Source organism: Spinacia oleracea, chromosome 2 (assembly GCF_020520425.1).
Source record: "Spinacia oleracea cultivar Varoflay chromosome 2, BTI_SOV_V1, whole genome shotgun sequence".
NCBI classification, from domain to species: domain Eukaryota; kingdom Viridiplantae; phylum Streptophyta; class Magnoliopsida; order Caryophyllales; family Amaranthaceae; genus Spinacia; species Spinacia oleracea.
In genome coordinates, this window is record NC_079488.1 from 107,912,546 (window position 1) to 107,925,128 (window position 12,583).

General features: G+C 37.3%; 1 non-coding gene across 1 annotated transcript; it reads left to right on the top strand.

The window, feature by feature from the left end:
- The first annotated feature begins 2,687 nt into the window (after positions 1-2,687).
- TRNAY-GUA (transfer RNA tyrosine (anticodon GUA)) lies at positions 2,688-2,774 on the top strand. The gene is given in 2 exon segments: positions 2,688-2,724; positions 2,739-2,774. It is a non-coding gene; the product is annotated as a tRNA-Tyr (tRNA).
- Positions 2,775-12,583: the final 9,809 nt, after the last annotated feature.

Sequence of the window (12,583 nt, forward strand, 5' to 3'; positions counted from 1 at the left end):
GGTATGAGGAGGCCTATACTGCATCCACACTTCAAGCCCTTTCATGTGAGGGGGCGTGATAGAGTATAAAATTAATATTAGGGCTTCAACCATCAGCTTAAGCTTTTGGTTGAGTTGGTTCCTTTAACACTTAATTATATATACTCCCTCTGATGAACAGGAATTCGAATCTAACTGCAGAGCAACAGTATGATATGAAATAATTATGAATACACAACCCTAATTAAACTTAAGGATTTAAGAAGTAATTGTATGCTCATAATTTCATAAATTCATAGTTTAATAAAAATACGTACTACTCCTGTGTACGTAGAACTAAATTAGAAATTACAAAGAGATTAAGGAATTTACCTAGAAAGGCGAGATTGGGGAAGACGGGATTAGCAGAAAAACGTGGTCAGGTTGTGCTTCAGTCGTGATCATTCTGATGAATAGCCGTGCGAATACTACTCTTCACTCCAAATACTAATAAGGCTCTAGATTCTTTATTTATTTTTTTAGAGGATAGAATTTGATTAGGAAGTAATTAAAAAATAAATATAAAATATTCAAAATAAAAACTAAACTAATCTAATCTAAAAAGATATAGGAGTTTTATTTTAACTCAACAATTTAATAAAATACGTGCATCGCACGAGTTAAAATCCAGTAGATATACGAAGGGTAGGTTTTTTTTTTTTTATAGCATTCGGAGCGCCATGTAAGATTTCCACGTCATCATACATATAACTAATTAAGAGATGAATTTTATAGGAGTCAACCACTGGTAAAAAAAAAAAAAAGATAAATTTTTCTAGGAGTCCAAATAGAATTATAGATAAATAATACTTAGGATGTGTTTGGTTGTTAGAGGATTCACCAAAAATTAGAGGATTTTTTCATCAAAAAAAAAATTAGAGGATTTGACCAATTTAGAGGTTTGACCAATTCAATCCTCTAACATAGGTGTTTGGAAGTTAGAGGATTGGGATGAATCCTCTAATTCCAAAAAGTTGCTCTATGTAGCTTTTTCAATTAGAAGATTGTGTTGGGTAAGTTGAAAAGACAATTTAATCCTCAAGGTGAAATATGGTTGATATACTTTTTTCTTTTCTTTATTCACTTTTGTACTTAACTTTACTACTTTGCTTACCTTTTTATTTTAAATTTTATTTAACTAGACCTCTTAAATAGATGACGTAAAATAAAATTAAAAAATGAGTTTCTTTTATAGTATGAATTTATGTAAAAAAATATTTCTTAGTCAATCCTAATTTGCAAATTAGGCATTTAATCATTTATTTTCGTAAAAGTTGTTAATGAGATTAACAAATTTACAATTTTTTTTTGAATGAAGCCTAAAAGGCACTTCATTTTCATTGCTTAAAACATCACCACTTAAACACAAAAGAACATATGACGGAAGATTACTACCCAACAAACGTCAACCCTTGACCCACGACAATCAACGAGCGATCTCGTGGGCAACAATATTATTACTTCTACCAACAAAAGACCAATAAACATTAAAAAAAAACTCAACACAAAACAAAGAAATAATATTTTCAATTTTATATATAGGAATGTTGTTTAATTATTTTTCATGTTACTACATTTAATTCAAAAAAAATCTAACCATACATATTCATATATTTAGTAATTACTAATTCTCTATAATTAAATAAGTCAATGTCCTTATTTGTAATTTTACACAATCAAACATCTATTATATATCAGCTATTTACCAAACACTTTTACAAAATCAGCTAATACAATCAGCTAGTCAAACAAGCTAATACCAACAGCTAGTCAAAACTGCTAATACAATCCGCTACCGCTAACAGCTAACCGCTTGTTGCCAAACAAGTCCGTGTAACCGTCTTAGTGAAATGAAGGTAGTATTTGATTCTCCATATTTATTACAAAGTACATAGTATTATTATGCATGTGAAAACACTATTATGTTGTAAAATAACTAGGCCTGTCAAACAGGTTGGTCGGGTCGGGTTGTAAAAAGTTATTTTTGGGTTTGAGTTGAATCGGGTCGGTCACTTTCAGGTTCGGGTTGACCCAACGGGTTGAGAGATTTTAAAACGTGCAGTATATTTTCATTAATTTAGGTGATACATATACAAAATATGGGCACAAATTAAAATGCAAAGTATATTTTCATTAATTTAGGTGATACATATACAAAATATGGGCACAAATTAACAAATTTTCCTACACAAGTTTATATTTAGTCAAATTCAACCATAAAATGACGTATAATTCAAATTAAAATCATATTACACACAATAATAGTAAAAATAACATATTTATTATGCTTAAATTTTCTCATAATCTCATTTATTACTATAAATACAATGATTTTCATTGGTCGGGTCCAAAACGGGTTTGATTGGGTTTTGACCCATTACTTTCCAAGTTGCTCGAATTCGGATAAAATCGGGTTATGGGTCTCAAATTCTTGTTCAAGACCCACTATTTTCGGGTCAGATTCAGGTCAATTCTCGGGTGGGGTCAATTTTTAACGGGTCTAAAAATAACATATCCCAAATCCAGTAATTATGTTTTGAATTTTTTTTACCCCCATGTCATAGACTTATTTTAATAATAGAATCTACAAAAGAAGATTACTGTCATAATCTCATTTCTGAAATGCATAAAACAAATAAATTTATTATTAAATATATCTTGACATCAATCCGACCTTAGCTCAGTTGGCAGAGCGGAAGACTGTAGTGGTACACACAGCTATCTTTAGGTCGCTGGTTCGATTCCGGCAGGTCGGATTTTTTTGCCTTTCGGATATTTTTGCCTTTCTAATTGTAAGACAATGAAGTCATGAACAAAACCGACAGCCAACGTAGTCCAATAATAGATACTCCGTACTACGACTTGTGGACATATTCCAAAATAAAGGAGATGTGTTTTTAATATTTATGTGTATAAAATCAATGATTTTTGTATTTTAAGTTGTGTTTTGAAAACAAAAAATATTAAATCAGATAATCTTTAAGGGATAAAGGGAGTAACATATACTACGCGCAGTAAACATATTCCAATATAATGGGCCATGAGGTTCTCAAAGAAATGATTTCGGTTTTCGGTCAAATTAAAGCACATACTTTCCATTTTATGGTCCTACTTCGTATTACTTTATCATACATGAATAGATGCTACATTGTGAAATTACTAATCACGTACTTTGTTTGCAAACCCGTTACAACTTACAACACCTCTCTAAACGGTCCAAGTAGCCTAATTAAACTTTAAAAAGGCAAGTACGTAATAATCATGTAATAACATAACAAAAACAAAAACTATCAAGTGAAATATTGTTAATATTACGTGCTACTCAGGTATTAATATATATTTTCATAATATCAAATTTCATAAGTTTATCAATATACTCCCTCCGTCCCTTAATACTCGCACCGGTTTAACCGGTGCGGAGTTTAAGACATTTGAAATGACTTATTAATTTAATGGTGTTAGTTGATAGTGATGTATTTTTTTAATATTGTTAGTGGAAAATGTGTAAGGGGTGGAGAGTGGTGAGTGGAGGATGTGAATTTTTAAATAATTTTTTGTAAAGAATAGGGGACAATGATAGAGTGACCCTAAGGGTTGGTAACCCTTTCAATATTGAATTTTGATTGGTTACAAATGCATTCAAACTTTACATACAACACTCTATCTTCAATTAATTATGCATATATATTATTTTATGTTATATGTATCTTAGGGGTTGTCAACCCTTAGGGTCAACCAAACATTTTCCAAGAATAGAGGTGTAGGTGGGGTAGTACTTAAGTGTGAGAAATAATATAATATTGATAAAAAAAATCCATTTATAGAAGCGGTGCAAGTATTAAGGGACGACACGAAAAGGAAAGCGGTGCGAGTATTAAGGGACGGAGGGAGTATATTTTTATAATATCAATTTTATATGTTTATCAATATATATTTTACTAGATTAGATATCGTGCATGCACGTATATTCTACGGAGTAAAATTATTTGGCCAACTTTTTTTTTACTATAAAACATCCGTTTCCAAATGATTTTTACATTTTACGTTTTAGTTCGTTTCATAATGTTTTACACTTTACTTTATTCTGTTTTTTGACATGAAAATTTACTACCTTACCCTTCTTATCCCATAATATTTACAATTTTCCACTCACTTACTCTTATTTAATTCATTTTTTTCTTATACCCACCGATCTTATTACACATTTCTCTTACTTTATCCACATTTTATTATATTCAACTAATTTTTCCTTTTTTATCTTAATATTTGTGTAAATAACAACCGTAAAGATCTTTATGAAACGGAGATAGTACAATATAGTTGACTAAAATATTTCTCTCCCTAATACTCTATAATTAAAAAATCTCGAACATATACTCATTTAATCATTACAAACTTTTATATAAGGCGGTCTTACACAAAAGACCACCTTGGTGTAATATAAGTTAAGTTATGAAACCAATTAGTTAAACAATAGAACCAATTAGTTAAGCAATCAAAGCGGTCTTTTCGGCAAGGTGGTCTTGCACAAAAGTTTACATTTAATCATGATACGAAGTATGCAAATTTCCGTCCTGCTACATATTACATAATGCTTGATCGATACGCTAATTTAATTTGACAAAAATATTCGATATATTTTTTTTCGAGGGGAAGAACAAAATATTCGATATATTAATACGGAGTATGCTGATTTGACTAAAATATTGAGTAAATATATTTTTTATCATTAATATATCGAATTGATTAAAATACTAACACAAATTATTTTTAGCAAATTATAATTATGTGCCATATATTATTTCCATTAATAAATAAATATTTTTTCCATACAAAAACAGTTAATAAATAAGATTTTTAGGATAACTATTTTTCGTGAGAAATTTTACAACAGGAAGTGATACGTGTCACTCCTGATGTCTGTTTAAGTATAATGTAATACATACGTAGTTGATAGATTTGTTAATGGTCAAACAAGTGTATTGACGTATGTGCAAAAATTGAATGTGTCAGCTATTCTGAAACGGAAGGAGTAATACACTAATACTCGAGGGCGTCAAAATCGCAGCCAGGCATGTATTATGAAATACATGCCATGTGCTTGTTTGTAATTTCCCAGCCATTTTGAAATTGTTGAATAGTCAACCCCGTTTGCCAACTTGGATCCCGTTACTGCCAATTTTGTAATAGGAATACCATTTTAAAATATTTAGCACCATTTTTGTGATATTATTACCACTTTATAAAATTTATTACAAAACGAGTACCGTTTAAGGAAAATGAATTTCATTTAGAAAAAGTTTAGTACCATTTTTGTAATACCAATACCATTTTTCTAATGAATTGCCAACTCAGCAATGCCAAGTCAGCACCCCGTTTTACAAGTGTACAATACCGTTTTACATTTCCCCCCAAAAATATTTACCATTTAGATTTACCTTTTTATTTGGAGTTGGCATGTTTTTGCAAATACATGCCTGGCATGTATTTGGACTTCCTCCTAATACTCAAGTGTCTAGGCTCCTAATTTATACTACATCCGTTTCAGAAAAAACTTTACACATTCCGTGTTAGTCCGTTTCATATTGTTATTTACATTGTGTTTTTTCCTACATTTGGACATAAAAAGTAACTATTTTACCCTTCTTAAACCACATCATTTATAATTTTCCACTCAATTTCTCCTGCTTTATTCATTTTTCTCTTACAACCACTCACTTTTTTTTTTCACTCTCTTACTTTATCTATTTTATTATACTCACCTATTTTTTCACACACTCTCCCTTTTTTATCTTACTATTTATACAAATAGTAACTGTAAAGATCATTATGAAACAAAGGTACGGAGTAGTAGATTAAGTTACTCAAACATTGATAAACATTAAGTAAAGGCACGTACATGTAGCAACTGCTTTATTTAGTTTACGAGTACAACACAAAGTACATTTAACAACATTAGCTAGCTAAGCGCCAGGTTAATTATTACTGGATACACGGAAGATGAACTGATCGAAACAATTGGTGCGCAGATTACCAGCGCTATGCGCATCTCCCTGGTGCGGTAGCAACAGGGCGGCTACAATGCAAATTACCACAACATTTTATCCAAAGGAAGCATTCTTGGCCTAAACCTTTACAAGTAAGAGTGTTGCTTTCATCAACCCATCCAAACTGCAGGATGTTTGAAAGAGGATTTCCGTAAGGGAAGGTAGAAGTGATGAAAGGAACTTGGCGAATGCCGGAGCCGGGTTGAGGCATGGTTGCCACAACCACAAGGGCAACTATTAGGACCAAACTAACACTCTTGCTCATCATCACCATATTTCCAAATGTGGTGTGTTTTTGTCAAATATTGTGTAATCTCGTCTCATTCTCATTAATCACACACGTATATATAGTACAACTCAGTTACCTAAACCCTAGGTACACATTAGGTAACTTACCATAGTTAGGACTCTACAGAATATTCACAGAATAATATCTAATATCTTAACATATCTTAACATCCCCCCTCAAGGTGGAGCATGTAGATCTCGAATGCCCATCTTGTTCAAAAAAAACTCAAATTGCGCCTTCCCCAACGCTTTGGTGAAGATATCTGCTAACTGAACCTTCGTCGACACGTACGACGGACTGATGATCCCTTCCTTGATTGCATCTCGAATGAAATGACAATCTGACTCGATGTGTTTTGTCCTTTCATGGAACACCGGATTCTGTGCGATATGTAACGCAGACTGACTGTCGCAATACATCCTCATGCCTTGGTCGTGTGTTACCCCCAAGTCGCGTAGTAGTTGTTTCAACCATTTCAACTCACACGTCAGAGCTGCCATCGATCGATATTCTGCCTCAGCAGACGACCGAGAAACAGTATGCTGTTTCTTGGTCTTCCAAGAAACTGGCGACATACCAAGTGACACAAACCATCCAGTCACCGACCGACGCGTCATTGGACACCCTGCCCAATCCGAGTCGCACCACCCCTCCAACTGCAACGCACTGTCCGACCGAAGTAGTATACCTTGACCCGGACACTTCTTCAAATATCTCACTACTCGCAAAGCTGCTTCCCAATGTGCCTCCTTTGGTGCTTGCATAAATTGAGATAGGACATGTACAGAGTAGGCAACGTCTGGTCGCGTGACAGCCAAATAAACCAGACGTCCGATCAGACGCCTATACTGCTCACCGTCCGACAGGTCTGGCCCGTCTGCCAATGCCAACCTATGATTCTGTTCCATGGGAAAGTCCACAGGCTTTGCTCCCAACAATCCGGCCTCTGAGATGATGTCGAGGGCATATTTTCTCTGACATACATAGAACCCTTGACTACTTCGTGCCACCTCTAACCCAAGGAAGTACTTCAGAGCCCCGAGGTCTTTCATTTTAAAACACTCCTTCAAGTATGCCTTAAAACTCTCAAGCGCAAACTTGTTATTGCCTGCGATAATCATGTCGTCCACATAAATGAGCACACTCAGCTGCAACATACCTTTAGACAGAGTAAAGAGAGAATAATCGGGCAGCGACTGTCGAAATCCATAGTGCGTCAATGCCGTCGACAACTTCTGGAACCAACATCTAGGTGCTTGTTTCAACCCATACAACGACTTTCTCATTCGACACACTTTGTCAAAGTGATTCTTCTGGAATCCAGGAGGAATCTTCATATAGATCTCTTCCTCCAAGTCACCGTGCAAGAACGCATTGTGGACGTCCATCTGATGCACGTCCCACTGTTTGACAGCTGCGACAGCTAGGAAAGTTCGAATTGTCGCCATCTTCGCGACGGGAGCAAATGTCTCATTATAATCCAACCCTTCCTCCTGATGATTCCCTAAACATACCAATCGAGCCTTCAGTCTCAACAAATTCCCATCCTCATCACGCTTCTCAGTATACACCCATTTACTCCCCAGTGCTTTCTTCCCTTCCGGTAAATTTTCCAACGTCCATGTCCCCTGTTCCTCCAACGCGTCGATTTCAGCAGCCATTGCCTGACGCCACCCCTCATGCTGCATCGCTTGTTTAAAACTCTTAGGAACTTGCCCTTCTTGCAATGCTGCTATATAATGCCTGTGCTTTGACGAAAAACGCTCATAATTAACAAAATATGTGATAGGATAAGGAGTACCTGAGAGTGATGACGCCGTAGGTGTTTTGTCGGAAGTACTATATTTTCCCCGTATTGTATGTATCACACAGTCTTTCAGCTTTGTCGACGGAAACTTCGCACGCTTCCCCCTTCCTAACTCCGTATCCTCCACACACTGCCTTGTCTCACTCTCGTCACTACCCGTCGTCGCCTCTACACCTGTCTGTGAGGAGACGACGTCTGAATCCACTCGACTAGGAGTTTCATGTTGTTGTTCCTCCCTCACAGGCGACGACACTCCCCTGTCGTCACCACTGGTCAATGACACCCCCTCATCAGCTCCCGGATGCGACAATACCCCCTCAGTATCACCTGTAGGCGGCGACACCCCAGCAGTATCACCTGCACGCGACGACACGGTCTCAGGACCCGTAGTCCCACTCTCATCCAAACTCCAATGGTCAAGCCCCCCATGACCATCATGCACCAGTGGCAACACATCCGATTCATCTACAAAAGGAAACGTCCCTTCATGAAACTTGACATCCCGTGAGACGAAGAACTCATGTGTCTCTAGATCATAAAGTTGCCATCCCTTCCTGCCAAACGGATAACCCAAAAACACACATCGGCGACTCCGAGACTCAAACTTATCCCCTTTACACCGGAGATTATATGCATAACACAGACACCCAAACACGCGGATAGGCACATACGATGGTGGTTTACCAAACAACATCTCATAAGGTGTTTTATTGTCAAGGATCGGGGTAGGTGTACGGTTTATCAAGTAACAGGCGGCCAAAATACATTCCCCCCAAAATTTTATTGGAAGATTTCCTTGAAAACGTAACGCCCTCCCAACATTCAAAATATGTTGGTGTTTTCTCTCGACTCTCCCATTTTGTTGAGGCGTCCCAACACACGACGACTCAAACAGAATCCCATGTTGACGAAAATAATTTTGTAAGCAATTGAATTCGGTACCATTATCACTGCGTACTACTCGAAGGGATCTATTAAACTGACACTTAATCATGGCAACAAAATTAAGAAATGTCGATGCAACTTCCATTTTATTACTCAGTAAATAAATCCACACCTCTAGAATAATCGTCAACAATGGTAAAAAAATACTTTGCCCCACAAGACGAGGAAGTCTTGTAGGGTCCCCATAAATCAAGATGAACCAATTCAAATGGCGACTAGCACGACTAACACTAACTGGAAAACTCTCCCTACATTGTCTCGCCCGCGGACATACATCACAAATTGTTTTATTCTTCCTAATCTTATGACTCACTTGAGGAAGTAACTGCAACACTTTTTCCGACGGATGCCCCATCCGTTGATGCCACAAGTCGACCACACACTCCACTGCTAGCACACGAACCTTTGGAGCCCCACGGAAAAAATATAGTCCTTCCTGTCGATCACCTACGCCAATCACCATCCTCGTCGAGCGGTCCTGAAGAACACACATTTTGTTAGTAAATTGAGCAGCACAATGTAATTCGTCACTTAATTGAGTTACAGAAATTAAATTGCAGTTCAATTTAGGCACAAATAGAACATTATCGAGCACGAAACCATCCTCCAAGACCACCGAACCATATTGGTTTGAATTTGCAGGTTGACCGTCCGGCAACACAACCTGTTGATTTCTTGATGTCTTGATATTTCTCAGGATTGAAATATCACCCGTCACATGACGTGATTCCCCACTGTCAACAATCCATCGTAAATCAAGATTACCTTGCAACTTGTTTGAAGGTCGTGACAAGATGTCAACTATTTGCTGGACTTGCTCCTTCGTCACCCCAACAAGCTCATGATTGGTTGTCGTCACTGCACCCTGCGATCCGTCTCCACTCGTCACAGTGGTTGTCGCCCCTCCTGTGGCATTGCTCACGGCATTGGCACGAGCGACACCACTGGTCGACGACGCTGCCCCACGAGCTACTCTGCCTCCTCTAATCGACGTCCTGCCTCCTCGACCAGGCCCTCGTCCACCTCGTTTCTTCTCATCCCACCATTCAGGAAATCTAATCAGCTGATAACAAGTTTCTTCCTCATGACCCTCACGATTGCAATGACCACAAAATCTGCCACTGACATCTCCCGACCTCGACCGAGCCTTAGTCTCGACCTTGAACGCCATGACACTCTCCGGACCTCTCGCAGCCTTGGCGCGCATGGTCTCGGTATTCATAACCGTCTGGTACGCCTCGTCGAGTCCTGGCAACGGCGATCGTGCTAACAGTTGTGCACGAATGGCTTCATAGTGATCATCCAGGCCAATTAGGAAATAGTGCAGACGATCTTCATCGTGAATGTCCCCCACCTGCTTCGCTATATTACACGTACAACCCGCACATACACACCTGGGAACTCGTGCATACTGTACGTACTCCTTCCATACCTTCGACAAGCGGCCATAGTACTCCATGACGCCCTCAGACGTGCCCTGCTTGCAACCACTCAGAGCCATCTTAATATGGCAGACCCTGGTGCCCGACACGACGCAGTACCGCGTCCTCAAATGACTCCACAACTCGTGAGCAATATCAAAGTCCTCCAGATTCGAACGCAAACTCTCGTCAATGGTGTTTGTGATCCAAGACACCACCATCGAATTGACCGCAATCCAATGTTTCATCTTCGTCTCGTCCATAATGGGTTCCTTCACAGAACCGTCAAGAAATCCAAATTTGAATTTTGAAATCATCGAGCGACGAACGGCTTTGGCCCATTCATCGTAGTTCGATGCTCCTCTCAGTTTCACAGGGGTGATAACAATACCGGGGCCGTCGCCTGACCCGAGATAGTAGTCTAGGTCGACGGCGGCGGCGATGACCTTTGGTGGTGCCTCCTCATCGGAACTCATGGTGATACACATTAGGTAACTTACCATAGTTAGGACTCTACAGAATATTCACAGAATAATATCTAATATCTTAACATATCTTAACAGTTTTACTTTTGGTTGATAATCAACATTGGGCAGAGGCACCCTTTTTATATAGAGGTTATCATCAATACGTACCACTCAATCAAATGATATTATCTTATCACTTACCACGTGCTTTTTAGGGCATGCTTGGATTAAGGGTAATATATTAAAGGGGTAATAAAAGTCAAACTAAGGCAATTGAAGGTGATAATGAGGGGATGAAGTGGTGGCAAAGGGAACAAGCTAGTGTTGGCAAGAAAAAAATAAAAGGGAAGGGGGAACAAATACCCTCATCATGGGGGGAGTAGTTACCCACCATCCCACTAGGGTGATTATTACCCTCATTTGGGGGTAATTACTTCCCCCCTCCTCCCTTCTCCTCACAACACCACCACTACCACAACTTCTCATCACAATACCACCACACCAACCTCCTTGCAACCACCTCAATTCACCTTCATTGTCCTTTTATTATGGTGGTTTGACTTTTATTACCCCCATAATCCATTACACCCAATCCAAGCGTGCCCTTAAAGAATATAATTATGGGGTGAAGAATTAGCTAGGGTCGTGACAATCGTTATCCTTGGTTTTTAGCTAATAATGCCATATGCTGATATGCAATGTGTATATGTTTTAATCAAATCTATATAATAACGTACGTCGATGTATTCTCCATTGATGAAATATGATGTTAATCATATCCGTATGAATCATAAACACATCTAAAATCAAGAACTCTCACTTTAGAACAGTAAAATTACCGCATTGTCTCTAAAATCTTTATTTGAAAAAATCAAATTTCACTAAGGAATAATGTTTTTTTTTTTTTACTGATTTACCCTTACATACTCCAATTTTTTATGTAGCTTATAGTTAGCAAATAGGAAAAAAAATACTTTGTACTTTTTACTTGGCTCAATATATTCCTCCTAAAAGTTTTGTAACCCAATGTACAATTTGTATTTCTTATAAGGTACTCTGTATTACCTATAAGTGAAGTACACAAAAATGAAAATTTATACAAATGAAGTAAATTGCGGAGTACTATGCTAACCAATTTAAATTATCTACATAAGTAATTCTCCGTATAATGAAACTTACATTATATATAAAGACAAATTATTTTTTACCACCTAAAAAAATCAAAAAAATTATTTTTTACCACCTAAAAAAGTTATTTAAAACTTGTTTTTTACCACCTAAAAATGAAAAAATAAATAAAAACATTATGTGGAGGGACACTCTAACGGTAATATATCTAATATGTTCTCTTCTTCCATGATTTTATGTATTTAACTCCATTCTTTTCCCATTTTTTATTCTTTTTATGAATTCACGTGATTTTTTCTCTCATTGATTCACAAAATTAACAAAATTCAATGGAAATGAAGAGAGGAGGGTAAAGGAGTTAAAGAAAATAGCAGAGGGAGTTCATAAAATTGGAGGAAAATTGAATTAGTAAGCCCCGCATAACAATTTCATAATTTTTTTTCTTTTTTTTCAGGTGTTAA